A 19,895-nucleotide genomic window follows, 5' to 3' on the forward strand; every position below is an offset into this window, starting at 1 on the left:
GTCCATTTCAGTCATTAAACACATTTAACATTCACTTTTATTATGATTACACTAATTGAATTTGATTTTTTTTGAGGGGGAACAAAATGTAATGGAATAATTACTTTCTCTGGTAATTAGTTACTTTTATGACAAAGTAACTCCGTTAGTAACTCAGTTACTTTTGGGAAAAGTAACTAGTAAATATAACTAATTACTTTTTGAAAGTAATGTGCCCAACACTGGTCTTACCTGGCTCAGCTGCCCCACTGCCTTTGCTACTACCTGCTGCATCATCCGAATCTTTTTTTTAAATATTTATGCAGTGAGCCCCTGAGTTTCTTGGTTTCTTCCTCTCTTTTTCTCTTTTCTTTTCTGTGCTCCTGACTTGTGCATGTTGGCAAATGGCACGCACGCTGATTGTCGAAGCACTATGATCGAACGATGTCATTTTTTCCCCTTAATCAAAGAGTCAGACCAAACCATTTTTGCATTAGGGGTGGTAGAGGGTTCTTCATGCGTTTTTCAAAGACAATAAAGGCAAAAGATCTAGAAATCATTTATTGAATGCAAATATAGCACATTCCTCCCCCAAATCAACACATTTTGAAATGAAATAAAATAATCGCAACTTCATGAGAGCCCAGGATCTCGAGAAAACAACACAACTAATTCGAGATCTCGAGAAAACAAAACAATTATTCCATGATCTTGAGAAAACAAAACAATTATTCCGTGATCTCAAGAAAACAAAACAATTATTTCATGATCTCAAGAAAACAGCTGAGAAATGGTTCATTCAGGTGCGCTAAGAGACTTGTGATATGCTGACTTTGGGGCTATTTCTCATTCTGTATAGACGCAACTTTGGTCATTAGAATGTCTGGAATAATCGATCACCTAATAAGGCAATATTTTGATCAGGGGCTGACACAGGGAGAGATTGCATTAAGTCTTTTAATAAGGGATAATTTGAAAATTAGTCCGCGGCACCTCCACAGAAGACTGGCCCGGCTTCGTCTCTACCGACGGAAATACAGTGATCCAGCTGAGATTATGAAATAATTGTTTTGTTTTCTCAAGATCTCGAAATAACAGTTTTGTTTTCTTGAGGTCTCGAATTAGTTGTGTTGTTTTCTCGAGATCCTGCATTAATTATGTCGTCATCTCAGGATAACAAGGTGAATAAAAAAAGATTATATGAAGGGCCTCTCACGGCTTCCGTAGGAAAAATGTAAACAAACTGTCAGCATATCTTCAACAACATACTCCACCACAAGTCTCCTAACCTCCTGAGGCTGAAGGAGCATCTCAGAGCAGGCGAACGTTAATTTTGGCTACTTTGTGATTTCATCGCCACTCTCATCCTCCGCTTGCTTCCTTCATGTTACTGTGGCACCTCTGTGAATGTTTAGTTAAATTCTCATCTCATTATCTCTAGCCGCTTTATCCTGTTCTACAGGGTCACAGGCAAGCTGGAGCCTATCCCAGCTGACTACAGGCGAAAGGCGGGGTACACCCTGGACAAGTCGCCAGGTCATCACAGGGCTGACACATAGACACAGACAACCATTCACACTCATGGTCAATTTAGAGTCACCAGTTAACCTAACCTGCATGTCTTTGGGGGAAACCGGAGCACCCGGAGGAAACCCACGCAGAACATGCAAACTCTGCACAGAAAGGCCCTTGCCGGCCACAGGGCTCGAACCCGGACCTTCTTGCTGTGAGGTGACAGCACTAACCACTACACCACCATGCCACCCCTGTTTAGTTAAATTACTGGTGCTATTTTGGGAAGTGGACAGTTCTTTAGGTTTAGCACACAAAGTGCATCTGACTACGATGTTCTTCACATCCTTATTTTTCACAAACTTAAAGTAATGGGCGTATGCCCATCTGGAGAATGTGCTATCCGACATTAGATCAGCTGCAGGTTCACTCATCTTTCGCTCCTGTCTGACTAGCCTAAAGGAAAAGGCAGTGAAACATTTTGCGCGGACGTTTCACCTCTGCTGATCTCGTGTGATTTTGGCGAATTTGTTTGAAGGAAAAAAAACCCCACCACTTCATTCCAGGTTAAAAATGCATTGTAACGCGCATTACTGACATTTGTACCGAGTAAAATATTACCAAATTTTTTTCTGTAATGCCTTACATTACCGCATTAATGCAAAAAGCAATGCATTACAGTAATTCGTTACTTTTGTAACGCATTACTCCCAACACTGATTATTTGCTGCCTTCCAAATGCATCCATCTCTGACACCAAACACAGTATTTTGAAACTCATGTCCAAGCATAAAACTATCAAACGTATTGTTGTGCATGTGGGAGCAAATGATGTTTTCAGAGAACAGCTGTTTGTCCAAGATGATTTCAGAAAACTTTTTTCTGATCTCTATAAGACTAGAATACAATCTTTTATCAGTGGCCCACTCCCTGCAAGGGGAAGCTTTGCATTTACTAGACTCTTCAGTCTTAACAACTGGCTTGGAAAAACTTATTTTTTATTTGGTACCTGTATAAACTTCATAGACAATTTTAACCTTTTCTGGAATCGCAGAGAATTCTTCAAGCCAATAGCACTGAACTCAGCCAGATTGGGTAGAAAGGTAACAGAAAGGTAAACACAGCTAGACTCCGCCCCCAACAGCTGGATCCTTTTGAAGAGAGACATCACCATGTGTGTGTGGTTTCCATGCAAAAGGTTCGATATTTCTAACATTTGGCCATGAAACATGTCCAGCTCTACCAGAGCAAAGCCTGCAAAAATAAGCTGAGCTCATTAACATCCCTCTCCCCGGAAATGTTTAGTAAAAGGTGAAAGATTTGCGCGTCAGTGAAGAGAAACCTGAGCTGCACTGAACACTGGATCAGGTTAGTGACACTGGATTGGAGGCTGTGAGAATCTCAGCGCTGCTGCTGTGATGCTTGGAGTTGTGGCTGAGGAGCTCATTACGGAAACACCTGGGATCTCCTTTAAAAGGAGGAGCCTTTGGGAAATGGCGGGGGCTTGGAGCTCATCACCTGCTGTCTTGGGTTTGGTTATTTGTAATGGCTTTGTTTTATATTTGGTTTTTCTTTCATGTTACAGCTCTTCACTCCACTATCATCACATGCTTGCACTGTCTAACAATACTGATTAATTGCCTTACTCACACCATACATTCATTTTGTAAATATTTCTATTTTCTTTAAGTAAATGAATTAAGATCTTCAGTTTCTGTCCTTGTCCTCCTTCCTTTGTTGTGATTTGTGAATCAGTCAGAACGCTAAGTCATATCAAAAGGCGTGGTCACGTGACTGCAGCTGTGTGAGCTTTGAACCCTGACATTACAAAAGTATAAGTTTAGAAACACAAGCCAAATGTGACCAACATACAAATAAACAAATCAAAGCACATTTCAATGAAGTATTACACTTGGATGAGCCAGCAGCAATATTTCTTTAAAAATATTCTGACCACTGGACTGAAAACCTAAATAATTATTGACAACTTTTTCCTGGGGCTCGAGGCAAAAATATTTGCTTGTGCTACATCCTAAGGCAAAGTTTAATTTTATAAAATTGAGAGCATCATTATTAGATCACAGATGCCTCTAAACTTTAAGCTAACACTATTTGTTTTCTCTAGAAATGTATTTTCATTGGCGAACGGCTGCTTATATTGTTTCTATGGTAGACTGGGTCTGTATGTGATTATATATGACACTGTAATATAGGAGACCTGACCAGTCTGATGAGTTTGTTGAACATCCCATTCCATAAGCATGAGGTGAGGAATAACACACAACATTTTTACTCCACCTAAGTGCTTTCCATACCACATTTTCCTGCCTTCCTGTGATGCTACTGTTCAGGCTGCCAAATAGAAATAATTTATTCCATTGGATTTGTGATGTTGAAGCTTCTATTCTGAGGTCAGATAAGTTTCTCTTCTTGACCATATTATGCTTCTCCATGTCGTAAAGTCAAGGAGCAAGGCCTCTAAACCGATAATATTTAGGACTGTGATATTTAAATGACAATGGTTTTCATCAACTACATTTATCAATGCCCAATCACTCTTACACTGTGATTGGCAAGATACAAACGTTTCATGAATCACAAGTGAGACCTGTCATATGGTGATTTCTGCACTTTGATTTGCACTGGTTACTACATTAGATTGATAAATGAGGATTACTGCATTGTCCTTGTTAGTATAGTGGACAGTATCTCTGCCTGTCACGCGGAAGACCTGGGTTCGATTCCCCTACAGGGAGGCTTTAAAAATGTATTAACTTGGGCAGCAGGGGGATGTAGTGGTTTGCACTGTCGCCTCACAGCAAAAAGGTTCTGGGTTTGAGGCTGGTGGGGGCCTTTCTGTTACCCCTTTTCCACCAAATCAGTTCCAGGGCTTGTTCGGGGCCAGTGCTGGTGCTGGTTCACAACTCGTTCAACTTGCGAGCCAGCTGAGAACCAGTTTGCTTTTCCGTAGCTCGCGGTGCTAAGGGAAGCCACGTCATTACGTCAGTTACGTCACTGTACACGTCAGTTACGTCGCTACGTTTGCATAAACCTTGGCGCGAATATCGAAGCAAAAACAACACGGAAGAAGCAGCAGCAGCAACAACAACAATAATAATAATGGATGACTTCGCGTTTGTACAGCTGCTGCTTCTCGTCGCTTAAAAATGGCGATCTTTCGCAGTCTTGTTATTGTTGTTGGTCTTAACAACTCCGCCCCCCTGCTGACGTAAGCGGTTCTTTCCTCTGGCCCAGCAGAGAGTTGGTGCTAGCCTGGAACCATTTTTTCTGGCCCCAGAGTCAGTTCTTTGTCAGTGGAAACAGAAAACCTGGTTCCAAACTAAACACTGGCCCCGAACCAGCCCTGGAACTGCTTTGGTGGAAAAGGGGCATGTGTGGAGTTTGCATGTTCTCCCTGTGTCAGCTCTGTAGTTAAGTTAACATGGGCTGGTCTTGGGCTGAAGTGCCCTTGAGCAAGGCACTTCAAGGAGATATGCAGAACCATGGCCTCACTCTTTGTTTTTAAATGCCTTGAGACCTCAAGAATGGCATCGGAATAGTTTTAAGCGGTATCATGATCCAGAGCATTTTTTAAGGATTTTCCACTAAGAGACCAACTGGTCTGGGCAATACAATCACAAGCCCCAGAATCCATGTGGCTGCACCGCTGCAGCATATTCTGTGATGCAAAATGGTTCACCAGTCACCATACAGACAAACACACTACAGTGACTACACAGCTATCAAGAGCAATTACCAAGCACAAATGTTATGTCAAAGACACTCAAAGTTACACAGTAATGACATCGGATTCTGACATCAGCCATCTCAGTAACCAAATTTTAGTTTTGTTTTTCTTAACCAACATGATCTTGTGTGTATATCTTATAACATAGATCTTCATTTTCCTTGTTAAATGTATACTTACATGGTACTTGGTTAATTAATTGCAACCAATTGAACCAAATGATAAAATTTGGTCTCCCAGTGAAGCTGGTTTGGGATTTGGTCTCCCAGTAACTATGTTAAAAAATGCTCTGTATAGCCAGCTTCTCTTATTTTATTTCTTTACCGTTATAGTTACTATACTGTTTCCTTATGTTGGACAAAATATACACAGAAAGAGAATAGCTCTGGCCTGATGAGTAGAGTCAGGGCACTGATTTTATTTACAAATTCGATTTCACCATTGCTGAGACAAGAAAACAAACAAAAAAAACATATTGGAAAAATAATATCATTTTGAAAAGTAAATATAATACAATGAATCCGCTGCCCGGTACAAAACCCTGGGATAAAACCCCAGTGGGATTAGAACCTCCCGGCAAGGGACTCCTCGTCCGAATGCAGCGCATGGACGAAAGAGTTTTCTAGAGTGATAATTTGTTCCTAAAAGATGAACATTTTTTTTAGAAGTGTGCACGTTTTGCACGAAGGTCTCAGGTCCTTATTACACGGTTATCAAAATGAATAATGCACGTAATACAGTATGTTGAGACAGAATGAACTCCAGTGCTCGGCCATCTGGCTGTATTTTTAGACAATTTCTGCAGGCTGGAATCTTTGGGCTTTGTTTCATCCAAAAGAGAAAATAACTTTGCTGGTGAGCTGAAAGAAAATCATATATGTAAATAAGCATACACTTCTTTAAATGATAAAATTATGCTTGTCAGTTAAAGGTAAGAGGTACAATGAAATTTATCATGACAAGAAATCAGAAAACAAATCGATGGGTTTCTTTACGTATCCACACTCTATGCCTATGGGGCTCCGCTCGCGCAGGCACAGGAGCTCCGCGAACACTGGCCACTAGGCAGTGTGTCTGACTGGTAATTACTAATACTGGCCACTAGGCGGTGTGTCTGACTGGTAATTACTAAAACTGGCCACTAGGCGGCGTATGACTGGTAATTACTAACACTGGCCACTAGGCGGTGTGTCTCATCTCATCTCCTTATCTCTAGCCGCTTTATCCTGTTCTACAGGGTCGCAGGCAAGCTGGAGCCTATCCCAGCTGACTACAGGCGAAAGGCGGAGTACACCCTGGACAAGTCACCAGGTCATCACAGGGCTGACACATAGACACAGACAACCATTCACACTTACATTCACACCTACGGTCAATTCAGAGTCACCAGTTAACCTAACCTGCATGTCTTTGGACTGTGGGGGAAACCGGAGCACCCGGAGGAAACCCACACGGACACGGGGAGAACATGCAAACTCCGCACAGAAAGGCCCTCGCCGGCCATGGGGCTCGAACCCGGACCTTCTTGCTGTGAGGCGACAGCGCTAACCACTACACCACCATGCCTAGGCGGTGTGTATGACTGGTAATTACTAAGGGGTCATCCATAATTTTCATCATTATCATGAGTCTACAAAGAGTAGACTTTTGAGCAACCCCCCTCCCTCCCCCCAAAAGTGTACATTAGCGGACAAAAAAAATGATGATGGATCTACGTGGAATAGAAATTCAAAATAAAACCATGTCTTGTATTACTTTTTATTAAAATCGGATGACAGGACAAAACAAAGATTCACAAGAGAAGAAAAGAAGACACAAGACGGGTCCAGAAGTTTTCGTGGAAAGCAGGCGATTCATTTTTCAGTCCCCCCAGGATTCTGCGGGCCTTTTTTGTGATTGTTGCAGGCTAAAATGTCTGATGTTGTGGGGGGGTTTCCAAAAAATTGCGATGAAAGTTGCAGTGTTTTTTAGGTTTTTGTTGTGATTACATTGCGGGAGGAAGTGAAAGTTGCGAGAAATTGTTGTGATTTTCTGTTTTTGTGATTAAAATTGAGTGGTGTTAAATATTAAGTTATTACTGAAAAACTATTGATAAAAAAAAACAAAGACAATGAGAAATGGCCCTGTAAACAACTTTACCAATATAAAAGATTACCAGGACTACAAAAATGCAGAAAAATAGGCTTTACTTATCCAAATGCACCTGTTGGTTCAAAAGTTAAAGTGCATAGAACCTCACAGCACAACATGAAGTTACCTTAAAATATAATATAAATGCCTCAGCTTTCATGTAAGAAAAAAAAACCATTAATACTAGTACTGTGTGCAGGCAGTCTCTCCTGAAGACTAAATTAAACAATAATTATAAACTAATAAAATAAATGACTCAGGCTTCATAAAGAAGAAAAACAATTTGAATAGAATCTTACAGTATGATGCTGAAGCTGCCTAAACAATGGAAAATAAAATACCATTTTGGTAAAAATGTTGGCATCCATTAATTTCTTGTATTAAGTAAAAAAAATAATGTAAAGTGCACACAGTCCTTCACTGTAAACATAACACACTTTCAGTAACAGAATTTAAGCCTACATAAACACTGACTCGCACATGCTGCTTCTCTTGAACGGAAACACGGAAGTAAGCAGTGTTGCCAGATACTGCTGACGTTTTCCAGCCCAAAATATGTTCAAAACCTGCCAAAATGCACTTGAAACCCCCCACCCCCCCCAACTGGGTGGGAAACCGCCCAATCTGGCAACACTGGAAGTAAGGCGGAAGGTAGTTTGTCAACGTCACCTCAAGACGACGCCAACGATTGGTCAAATTTGCGGGAAAGTTGCGGTGATTGGACCGCAACACCGCCCTGAATTCGCGGGGATTGGTTGAATTTGCAAATTGTAACATCCTGGAGGGTCTGATTATTGAAAATTAGGAACTGTCTTTTTTAAGGGGAGCTGTTGCCTTTTGGCTTTGAAACGTTCATTTTTGATTCTTTCCAAGCAGCCTGTCCTGCCCTAACTGCCTCCTCTCAGATGAATGCAGGAAACAATAAATGTTTAAAAACTGCTCGTACTCGTTTGAACGAGTCTTGTGAATAGCGTTATTTCTGCTATTCACAAATTTGTAAATGTGGTCAAAATCTGGGTCAGCCATTGTTGTTGTATTGAAGAAAGAAAGCGTGTAGAGCTAGCTGGCAACACCGATGTGGCGCGAAATTTTTAACATGGCGGCCGCCGATTCGCACATTGACGGATCATCATTTTTCCATTTTTAAAAAAGTGTACGCCTGGTCATTAACCCCCTCCCCCCGCGTACGGTTTGTACGCTCGTGATAATGATGAAAATTATGGATGACCCCTAACACTGACCACGAGACAGTGTGTATGACTGGTAATTACTAACACTGGCCACTAGGCGGTGTGTATGACTGGTAATTACTAACACTGGCCACTAGGCGGTGTGTATGACTGGTAATTACTAACACTGGCCACTAGGCGGTGTGTATGACTGGTAATTACTAACACTGGCCACTAGGCGGTGTGTATGACCTATTCCTATGCCATACTTGAGGTCTCAAGGCATTTAAAAGCAAGTAAGTACGTTACTCCAGGGCACTTCAGCCCAAGACCTAGCCTGGCAAGCCAGACTAAATGTGAATATTTAGTCTGGTCTCGGTCATAGACATTTCCGAAGGGTGTGGGTAGGAACAACCCGTTGTCTTTCAAACTGTCTCTGTGCATATAGGCCAACGCTCTGACCAATCAACGCAACAGTGACTGTGACGTAGTCAGAGCGACAGAAAACGGAGCCAGCTGGTAGATCAGACTTTTGCCATAGCCGGTCGGCAAAACAGCGAAAACGTCCTTCTTGAAAAGGAATGAGCGGAGAGCCTCTTCCTGCTCATATTTCAATGAAAACTCCAAGTCTAATTCTTCTAAAACTGATTCCAAAGCGGAGTCAAACAAGCGCTGTTCTCCAGCGTCGCGCAGCCTTGTCGTCACTCCTGCAAAAGCCCGCCCAAAGAATCCAAACAAAAACCTTGCGTTGTGATTGGCAGGCAAGATTTGATGCCCGGGGTGTGTTGTTGATATGGTCCGAGGCTAGACCCACTCGTAGGCAAAAATATTTTTGGCCGCTAGGGTCTAGTTTACTAGGCTACCCAAGACCAGCACATATTACCCTAACTGCATGACTTTGAACTGTGGGGTTAACAACTAGAACCACCCACATTAATACATTTTTAAAGTCTCCCCATCAGGGAATCGAACCCCAGTCTTCCATGTGACAGGCAGAAATACTGCCCACTCTACTAACAAGGATGACAGCAGTTGTTTCATTTATCAATCTAATGTAGAAACCAGCGCAGATCAACGTGTAGAAATCACCATATGACAGGGTTCACATGTGATTCATGAAATGTTTGTATCTTGCCAACCACAGTGTAAGAATGACTGGGCATTGATAAATGTGGTGGGTGAAAACCATTGTCATTTAAATATCACAATCCTAAATATTATCATGTCATTTATCAATCTAACGTAGAAAACAAAGCAGATCATGTGCCTCTACTCCAGATGTTTGGGGGTTTTTCATCTTAATTATTGTTTGTGTCACAATAAAACAACAGTTTTCACCTTTAAAGTGGGAGGCATGTTGTGTAAATCAAATGGTGCTAACCCCCAAAAATCCATTTTAATTCCAGCTTGTAATGCGACAAAACAGGACAAATACGAAGGGAGATGAATACTTTTGCAAGACAATGTAAGTTTGATTCTTCAGATACAAATATGTGAAAGATGAATGAATAAGCATCTAAACTATTTAAAGAAGAGTCTTGCCAGTAATTAGATCTTGGCAATGACACATCTGGCTCTGTTAGAAAACCTCTGCACATCCATTAGGCCTTAGGCATTCACACTTCACTAGTTGTTGGGTTTCCTGTGGTGGCAGAAACACACAGGACCGAAACCATCAGAAAACAACTCGATGGGTTTCTTTATGTATCCACACTCTATGCCGACTGGCCACTAGGCGGTGTTTAGAACTGCTAATTAATAACACTGGCCACTAGGCTATATACTGAATACTGTAATTAAATCAAAAGGTGCTTCAACAAAGTATTAGTTTAAGGGTGTGCACACTTATGCAACCAGCTTACTGTACATTTTTTATTTCTTTATGTTTTCCCCCTATCAGATTTGTTTGTTGTACAATTGAATTGTACAGGTTATAGGTCACATTAAAGGTGGGAAATGTTTTGAAATTATTTATCGTGGTCTTTTTTTTTTTACATCAGAAAAACCTATCATTTTAATGGGGTGTGTACACTTTTTACATCGGCTTTTAATATTCCTGAGATGAAAGAAAGCTATCCCCATAATGTTGTCTGTATGAGTTTCAAATGAAAGACTGGAGTCAATGATCACACTGAGGTCTTTTACTGCTGCACGTTAAGAAACACAAAGGCCATCCAGAGTTACTATCCATCCATCCATTATCTGTAGCCGCTTATCCTGTACAGGGTCGCAGGCAAGCTGGAGCCTATCCCAGCTGACTATGGGCGAGAGGCAGGGTACACCCTGGACAAGTTGCCAGGTCATCTCAGGGCTAATACATAGAGACAAATAACCATTCACACTCACACCTATGGTTAATTTAGAGTCACCAATTAGCCTAACCTGCATGTCTTTGGACTGTGTGGGAAATTGGAGCACCCAGAGGAAACCCAAACAGACACAGGGAGAACATGCAAACTCCACACAGAAAGACCCTCGTCAGCCACTGGGCTCAAACTCAGGACCTTCTTGCTGTGAGGTGACAGTGCTAACCATTACACCATCATGCTGCCCCTGGAGTTACTATGTAATCAGAAAACCTATTTCTAGCTGCATGTGGTCCTAGTACAAGTACATCTGTCTTGTCAGAGTTCAGGGTGGCAGGGTAGTGTAGTGGTTAGCACTGTCCCCTCATAGTAAGAAGGTTCTGGGTTTGAGCCCAGCGGCTGACGAGGGACTTTCTGTGTGGAATCTGCATATTCTCCCTGTGTTTGCATGGGTTTCCTCCAGGTGCTCCAGTGTCCCCCACAGTTCAAAGACATGCAGTCTTTCGGTTAACATGGGGTGGCCATGAGGTTTGGCTGAAGTGCAGTTGAGCAAAACACCTAATGCCCAACTGCTCCCTGGGTGCTGTAGCATGGCTGCCCACTGCTCTGTGTGTGTGTGCTCATTGCTCACTTGTGTGTGTTAACTGCATCAGATGGGTTAAATTTCACTGTGTGCTTAAGTCTGTCCTTGAGTGTATGTGTGACAAATAAAGGCTTGGTTTCTTAAGAAGGAAGGTAATAAGCATCCAGTATCTAATTTCCTTCACACATTCCTCAATTTTATTAAACTGGTGTCTCTCATCTGGATTTGCAGAAACATACAACTTTGTGTCATCAGCATAACAAAGAAAAAAGCAGTGGGCCTCAGACAGAACCTTGTGGAACACCAAAATTTATCTTAGTGTGCATAGAAAAATCACAATTTACATCAACAAACTAATAACGATCAGTTTAATAAGACCTGAGCCAGGAGAGGGCTGTTCCCTGGAAATAACATGTTCTTGTCTCTCAAGGAGAATGGTATGATCAGTGGTGCCAAAAGCTGCACTAAGGTCAAGCAATACAAGCAGGGAGACACAGCCCTGATCAGAGGCCAAAGTGGTGTCACACACACCAGAGTGGTGTCCTTTCCCGGGTGAATTCCTCACACGTAGTGTTACGCTCCAGATCCACAGCAGTCAGACCAGGATAAAGCACTTACTGAAGATAAATGAATAAATTAAGGGATGTGCTCAGAAAACCTTATATTAATGAACAGTGTAATATTATCAAATTCAGCAAAGTCAACATAAACACAATTAACAACACAAAGCATCATTAACTACATTATCAGGATTTTAATTAATTACTTTTTAATGGATTTGTTGCACCACATAAGCAATATCAGATTAAACGAGGTTTGAGTTTACAATATTGTAAGTTAAGGGACTGATAACACAATCTGTAGGACTCCATCTAATCCTCAGTGGGTGGAGCGAGATGTGTAAGATACAGTTTACACAGTTTCACAGAGACAACACTCCCATTCATATCGACTGCAAGAGACACACTCAGAACAACCATGTTACTCTTCCTCTCTGTTTTCATGGTTGTTATCAATGTTGGTAAGTCATTTAGTATTATTTTAGGTGATTTTATTTTCATAACAAAAGGTTTATTTGAAATGTTGAATGTAGATGTAGGAGGTAACGATACAGACACAGAGACAAATCTGCCATTTATACAAGAGAGATCCAAACTGACACTCAGGAAAACCATGTTACTTACCGTATGCAGCTGTTACAACAGCTGTGATTAATATCAATAAGTATATATATTAAACATGACATACAATATACAAATATGTACCCTTTTAATGTTCTTAAATAAGTCATACTGCGCTGTTATTAAAGTATATTACAATGTGTTTTCAGCAGCGGCTGTTGATGAACGCATGAAACCAGACCAAACAATCATAACTTCAACTGAGGGCAGCAAAACCACACTGAGCTGCACATATGATGAATCAGCTACCTATCTACACTGGTATCGACAAAAACCTCAGTCAGGACCAGAGTTTCTTCTGATGATTCAAAAATCTACAGACATTGTTACTAATCCTCACCCAGGACTATCCATCAAACTTTACAAAACTGAAAGGAAAGTAGTTTTGGAGCTCTCCTCTGCTTCAGTATCAGACTCCTCACTGTACTACTGCGCCATGCAGCCCACAGTAACAGGAAACCCAGCTACACTGTACAAAAACCCCTTCAGATGAGAAAAGAGAATTGTTTTTCTTTTTTGTCAGGAGGGGGCGCTATTTAGCTTGTTCAAGTAAATTTCCCTGTTTCAGTTTCCAGTCTTTGATGTAGAGTATATTTGAATTTCTGTGCTGATTGTGCTTAAATAATCTTTATAAAAATGTAAAATCACCTTTCTTGTTTTTATTTCTTCAAATAATTATTAATTTATCCCCAATACCCAAAATGTACCAACAAATATATCCATTGTTCAGGCCCGTAGCCAGCATTGTGGAGGGGGGGGAATCTTTTTTCCCCAAAAGTGGACTTCATCTGGCCCCCTACTCCCGTACCCCCCAAATACACGAGCACACTTCAAATCTTCTAATTTAGACATTTTTTTTTCGTTATAAGTTCTCTGTTGTCTAACTTATTATTGTTATCTTCCTACAACTGTGCTGTGACTTCATTGTCTGTCTCTGTTGCTCACCTCAGTTGTCTGTTGTTTCTCTTTTCCATTGCCTGTCTCTGTTGCTCTCCTTCATTGTCTGTCTGTTTTTGCTCTCCTTCATTGTCTGTCTCTGTTGTTGCTCTCCCCTCCTCTCTGTCTGTTGTTGCTCTCCTTCATTGTCTGTCTGTTGTTGCTCTCCTTCATTGTCTGTCTCTGTTGTTGCTCTCCTTCATTGTCTGTCTGTTGCTGCTCTCCCCTCCTCTGTCTGTCTGTTGTTGCTCTCCCCTCCTCTCTGTCTGTTGTTGCTCTCCTTCATTGTCTGTCTGTTGTTGCTCTCCTTCATTGTCTGTCTCTGTTGTTGCTCTCCTTCATTGTCTGTCTCTGTTGTTGCTCTCCTTCATTGTCTGTCTGTTGCTGCTCTCCCCTCCTCTGTCTGTCTGTTGTTGCTCTCCTTCATTGTCTGTCTGTTGTTGCTCTCCTTCATTGTCTGTCTCTGTTGTTGCTCTCCTTCATTGTCTGTCTCTGTTGTTGCTCTCCTTCATTGTCTGTCTCTGTTGTTGCTCTTCTTCATTGTCTCTGTTGCTCTCCTTCATTGTCTCTGTTGCTCTCCTTCATTGTCTGTCTGTTGTTGCTCTTCTTCATTGTCTCTGTTGCTCTCCTTCATTGTCTGTCTGTTGTTGCTCTCCCCTCCTCTGTCTGTCTGTTGTTGTCTGTCTCTGTTGCTCACTTCAGTTGTTGCTTATGGCATCAGAACACTCCTGATCTGCCCATGCTTTAGCATAAAAAACAACAATAATTTCTAATTGAGATAAATGTTTCAAGTAATCCTGAGATTGAAATAATATTGCACAGCCCTATAAGGACAATTAATTCAAAATTGCCCAAATGCAGCAACAGTGGGTGTTTTCACACACACTGGTCTGAACATTTTCATTTTTCAGCTAGTGCACACGTTTCTTTTCACTCTGATCCAAATGCCAAACCACTGACAGGGCGTCATGTTACCATGACAGGGCGTCATGTTACCATGATGCCATGTTACCATGACGACTGAAAAACACGTGCTCTTAAAGTCTCGCATTTTACTGTCTTCACACCACACCACAGATTTCCCAAGCTGAAAAAAAAATAAAAGCAGCCCCAGGTCCGACGCTACTAGTACCTAGCCATCGAGCCACCTAACTCATCTCTGTGTGCGTGTGTCACTGACACACATAGACTGATGGACGGGCTGACGCTACCCCCCACCCCCACTGATCACTCTGACAGATCGATCTACCACTACTGTTGTAAACAAAAGAAAAACAAAGTCCTGCACTCAGCACCTTACCCATTTTGGCCCTTTTTTGGAACATGGCGCCAATATTTTGGGACAAAGTAGCAGCAGATTTCTTGCGTTTTCTGTCGTTATCTTCTTTTTTCCCCATTTTCTCTTCTATCCAGGGCTACCGCGTGACGTCACCGTACCGCGAGATTTTGTTAGGTGCCATATTGGAAGACCAAGTACATGCACTCACAATATAAAACAAAGTACGAGCGAGAGTAAAGTGACACGATGGCTGATAATTCTGGTTATGTGAGTACATTACCAGCTGCAGAAAGGGCACGGTATGTGAAGAAACTGGCTGTGATTGATGGGTTTGACCCATATGATAAGACTCGCGGCAAGGGAGAATGGATTTTTTTTATTTCATAATTTATTTTTAATTTACTACTTATCTGCTTTTATTTATATATATTTGAATTATTTGGACATGGGGAAAAACTATATTTAAAATCCAAAGAGGGATGGAGGGAGGAAAATTAAAACAAAAGAAAGAAATGAAATATAGAGTAGAGTATATTTGATAAAATTAAGGATGTTTTTATTCAGTAAACATTTAAAAAAATGTTCTACAACACTCTAGCCTAGTGACTTACCAGTAACAAAATAGACTTGAAGTATTCAGATCCGCTCTGCATAAAGCAGCTAAATCCTCTCTCTGTCTCCCGGCAGAAAGCTCCTTGGTTTGCTCCCCTTGTGTCTCAGTCACAGCTGGTATTCTGTAGAAAGACTTCTTTTCACCTTTCCCATCAGCTTTGTTAGAACCCTAACACAGCACAAAAGTTTACCATTGTAGGTTTTTGATGATCCAAGTGCCTCGTGGGTTCACATACCGCGCGCTGCCGTTATTTCCCCCAAATCACGAATTTGTTGGTCTTCCAATGTGGCGCAGGGTTTGTTTACTTCCGGTTTCGGGTGACGTCAGTGAAAGGGGTCTAATGGGGGCATTACCGCCACCCACTGGATTGGGGTGTAAAGCAGTCTGAACAAAACGTGTAAACATAAACATAGGAAAAATGAACCCGTTTTTCTAACTCGTCCTCACTTAGTCTACTTTTCTTTTTTGATTAGTCTGGATTTGATATTGTAAATTTAAATGTGAATCAATGTATATTCATCGGACATGAACAAATGAATAAATCTTGAGTAATCTTGAGGCGTGTGTGTCCGGGGCGCGGTGTCGCGGGGGGGGGGGGGGGGGGATCGAACGAACCCTCCGATCACCCCTGGCTACAGTTGCTCATCCTACCAATGTTGAAAACTGGCCGGCAAAAGTGACGATGGTTCAACGTCGTATATTCAACCTTCTCTGACGGTCGACAGATCAACCTTTACCCACGTTGATTCAACGGTGATAAATCGACCCTCTCAGACGGCGGAGAAATCGACGTTTCACGGCGCCGTTTCAACGTTGATTTTCTGACGTACGACGGAAACCGACCATTCTGACCAAAACTACGTCGTTTCAACGACCCTCTGCTATCGGGGAAACCAGCAAAAACCCTAAAGAAGAAAACAATGGCAGACTGTCTTCTTGAACCAACCAACGATGAAATAAAAACTCTATTCGAAAACAAAACCCCAAAAAAGAGCAACAAAATATGGAACAAAAAGTATTTGATGGTAAGAACATATATATAAGGGTTTCCCCTAAAGCATTGTAGTGTAGTGGCTCTACTTAATCAATCAATATGCTTCGTGACATGCTGCACCATCACCACAACACTTATAATTTAGGCCTACCAGACTGTGCTAACACAGAAGTCATGCATTTTTATGCACAAGAATGCATGTTCAGAATTTTAATGCGTCCCAGGACGCAGGGTTCCTACTTGAATTTTTCCCCATTGCCTTGGCAAATCTGTTAGATTATGTTGTTTAACAAACAAAGCAAAAGTGAACAGAATGAGAAGGTCACAGCATCCTGGTCACTTTTACGTGACATCATGGCAGCTGTGGATATCTGGATATTTAGCTTTGGATGTGCTAAACTCGGCTAAACACCATAAAATATGCGAGCTCTAGGCTTTGGCTTGTTTATTACTCTTATAAGTCCACGTTTATGCTTACCTTCATCATAATAAAGGTATTTTACTTTATCGGGAATTTCCCATAACATTCCAGCACGAAACCTGCCCTGAAATATTGGGAAGCATCTGTGCTTTTGTCAGCCTTTAGCATCACTCCAGTGTATTAGAAGTCCCAAATGCTCAATAGTTCAGGATGTCGTAGTGTCCCAAATCCGATAACTGGTTTGCTGAACACTTTTCAAGTGGAATGAATACATTTCTGGGTAGAAGAAGAAGCCTTTCTTTTTGTCCCATGTACACTCAAGCATAACGAAATTCCTTCTCTGCATTTAACTCATTGGAAGCACTGAACACACACACACACACACACACTCTGAAAATCTGATGTTTTAGGTCATATTTATGCAGAAATAGAGAAAATTCTAAAAGGTTCACAAACTTTCAAGCACCACTGTATGGTGCAGTCAGGAATCCACTGTTTGCTGTAGTTGACCAGACCGAAGAACCTTAGCATGCCTGTCTGGGTGCCGGGAGGTTTGAGCTCACAGAGAATTTGTTGTCTGTCCTCAGACAGTTTTCTTTCCCCTTGTGAGAGCACAAATCCCAGATAAGAAACAGTGGGGAGGCAGCAGTGTAGCTTTGAGAGTGAGGCCAATTAATTAATTCCCCAACAGCTGGACACTGTCTGTGGAACCATGAAGATTCACCAGGTAAATTTCAGTTCTATGCTGTTGACACGTGGATAATATGTAAAGCAACATGAACATACAGTCTTTCCTACTGAAACAGATGTTCACCAGCACCCCAGGGCACATCAACTGACAAGAACTCAGCTGCTTCTGGTCAGCTCCACATGACTGCAAGTGCACACCACATCCAGGAGAGCTGCAAACATGGGTGTGCAGAAATCTGTGACGGGTGCAAAAGCAACCTTTGCTCTGGTCACTGAAATCACAGAAAAACTCAGAGGATGTCAGTGTGTTGTAAAATATGACGGCTATGTGTATCCAGGAATAATTTAAGATGTGAATGAAAAGGATTGGACCTTTGCCAAAACTATGAGCCGTTCAGGCCAAAGCCATTTCTTATGGACTATGAGGGATGATATTCTGTGGTATTAGCCACAAGATCTCCTTTGCCTGATCCCACCACCTCAGCCAGTGATGAAAAGGTACATGATGCTGCCAGTGGATGTGTGGAAGAATCTGTGCTCCTATATTGAGATATGAGATTTGTGAAGATAGCAGACTTTGGGTTCAAGAGACTCATAATTAAAATAGGTTCATTCAGCTACTGGACACACTAATTTACTCTCTCTCTCTCTGTCATACGGTGATTTCTACACTTTGATCTGCACTGGTACATTAGATTGATAAATGAGGTCCACTGTGTCATCCTCGTTATAGTGGACAGTATCTTCGCCTGTCACATGGAAGACCGGGGCTCGATTCCCTGATGGGGAGGCTTTAAAAATGTATTAACTTGGGCAGCATGGTGGTGTAGTGGTTAGCACTGTTGCCTCACAGCAAGAAGGTTCTGGGTTTGAGCCCAGGGGCCTTTCTGTGTGGAGTTTGCCTGTTCTCCCTGTGTCAGAGTGGGTTTCCTCTGGGTGCTCTGGTTTCCCCTAAAGTTCAAAGACATGTACAGTAGTTAGGTTAACATGGGGTGGTCTCAGGCTGAAGTGCCCTTGAGCAAGGTACTTATTAAAGGAGATACACAGAACCATGGCCTCACTTTTTGTTTTTAAATGCCTTGGGACCTCAAGAATGGCATAGGAATAGTTTTAAGTGTTATGTTGTACAAAAGGTCAGGCAACAACAGCAACAAGTTACTCATTACTATACTGTCCTGACTATTACTCTACTTCACTAGTTGTTGGGTTTCCTGTGGTGGCAGGCACACACAGGACCAAAAACAACTCGATTTTTTTTTTTTTTTTAATGTATCTGCACTCTATGCCTGTGGGGCTCCACTATTAAAGAAAGGGGTGTTTTTCTTCATATTTTTGAATAAAGACACCGTTTCTGAAGATACTACAATACCTGGTTGATGCATGGAGCAGAGAGAGCAAACCCCTATTTCAGCTCACTATTCTAAAAACCTGCTTAACAAAACTCATTTAAAGAGCATATCAAATAGTAAATTGATAAAAACAGATACTTCCTTAAAGTCAATGGCTTTATATGACTTTCAAATATTAAAATTCAGAAATGTAAATACAGCTATACTCCACCCCCAACAGCTGGATCCTTTTGAAGAGAGACATCGTCTTGGGGGCGCGTGTGTGTGTGTGTGTGTGGTTAATACCATGCAAAAAGCTTGATTTCCTCCAGATAATCAGCTCTTACACTGGGCTCCAGGCCTTGTACATGTTTTCTAGCAGTTTGTCTTCTTATTGCAATTTTCTTTAACCAATACCATTACAAAAATTGTGATTTTTTTTTTTTCCCCTGGATGAAACGCAAGCACTGTTTGTTTATGGAAAGTCATGCGTCTAATACAGCATACATCCAGAATGTTCATGTTCTGATGATGTTGGTGAAAAACACTATTGGAGGTCCAGAAAGCTGGTCTAGGGTAAGGTATAGCCTGGGACAATCTCTTGCACCTTTACAGCTTTCTTAGCCATTGCAAACAGACAGAAACAAATAAGCCAGTAAGTAAATAAAAAGAAAGAAAGCAGAAGGTAGATGTTATGTGATCTGTCTCATGAAAAAGTAAGAAAAAGAGTTACTGCAGACCAACAGTGCAGTTGCTTGTTAAACATGAAGAAAACCAGAAAATGGGGGGAAGAGTTAAACCAAAAAAAATCTTTACTTTTTGACTAAAGCAATTCTTTCTAGAGCTGTTATATCATGCAAACCCCAATTCTAGCTTTCTGCCATCAAGCATCTATTCATTATTCTTATATAGAAAACAAGCATTAAACTGATCTATTAAAGAAAAACAGTTTTCATTCATTCATTCTTTATCTCTAGCCGCTTTATCCTTCTACAGGGTCGCAGGCAAGCTGGAGCCTATCCCAGC

At 41.4% G+C, this 19,895-nt stretch overlaps 1 non-coding gene and 1 pseudogene across 1 annotated transcript; both read right to left on the reverse strand.

Moving 5' to 3' along the window:
* Window positions 1–2,726: 2,726 nt before the first annotated feature.
* On the reverse strand, window positions 2,727–2,841 carry LOC132896170 (U5 spliceosomal RNA). The gene has a single exon (XR_009655953.1). It is a non-coding gene; the product is annotated as a U5 spliceosomal RNA (small nuclear RNA).
* Window positions 2,842–18,876: 16,035 nt separating this feature from the next.
* LOC132898728 (U2 spliceosomal RNA) lies at window positions 18,877–19,053 on the reverse strand (annotated as a pseudogene).
* Between the last annotated feature and the right edge of the window lie 842 nt (window positions 19,054–19,895).

The sequence above is a fragment of the Neoarius graeffei genome, chromosome 1, assembly GCF_027579695.1.
Source record: "Neoarius graeffei isolate fNeoGra1 chromosome 1, fNeoGra1.pri, whole genome shotgun sequence".
NCBI classification, from domain to species: domain Eukaryota; kingdom Metazoa; phylum Chordata; class Actinopteri; order Siluriformes; family Ariidae; genus Neoarius; species Neoarius graeffei.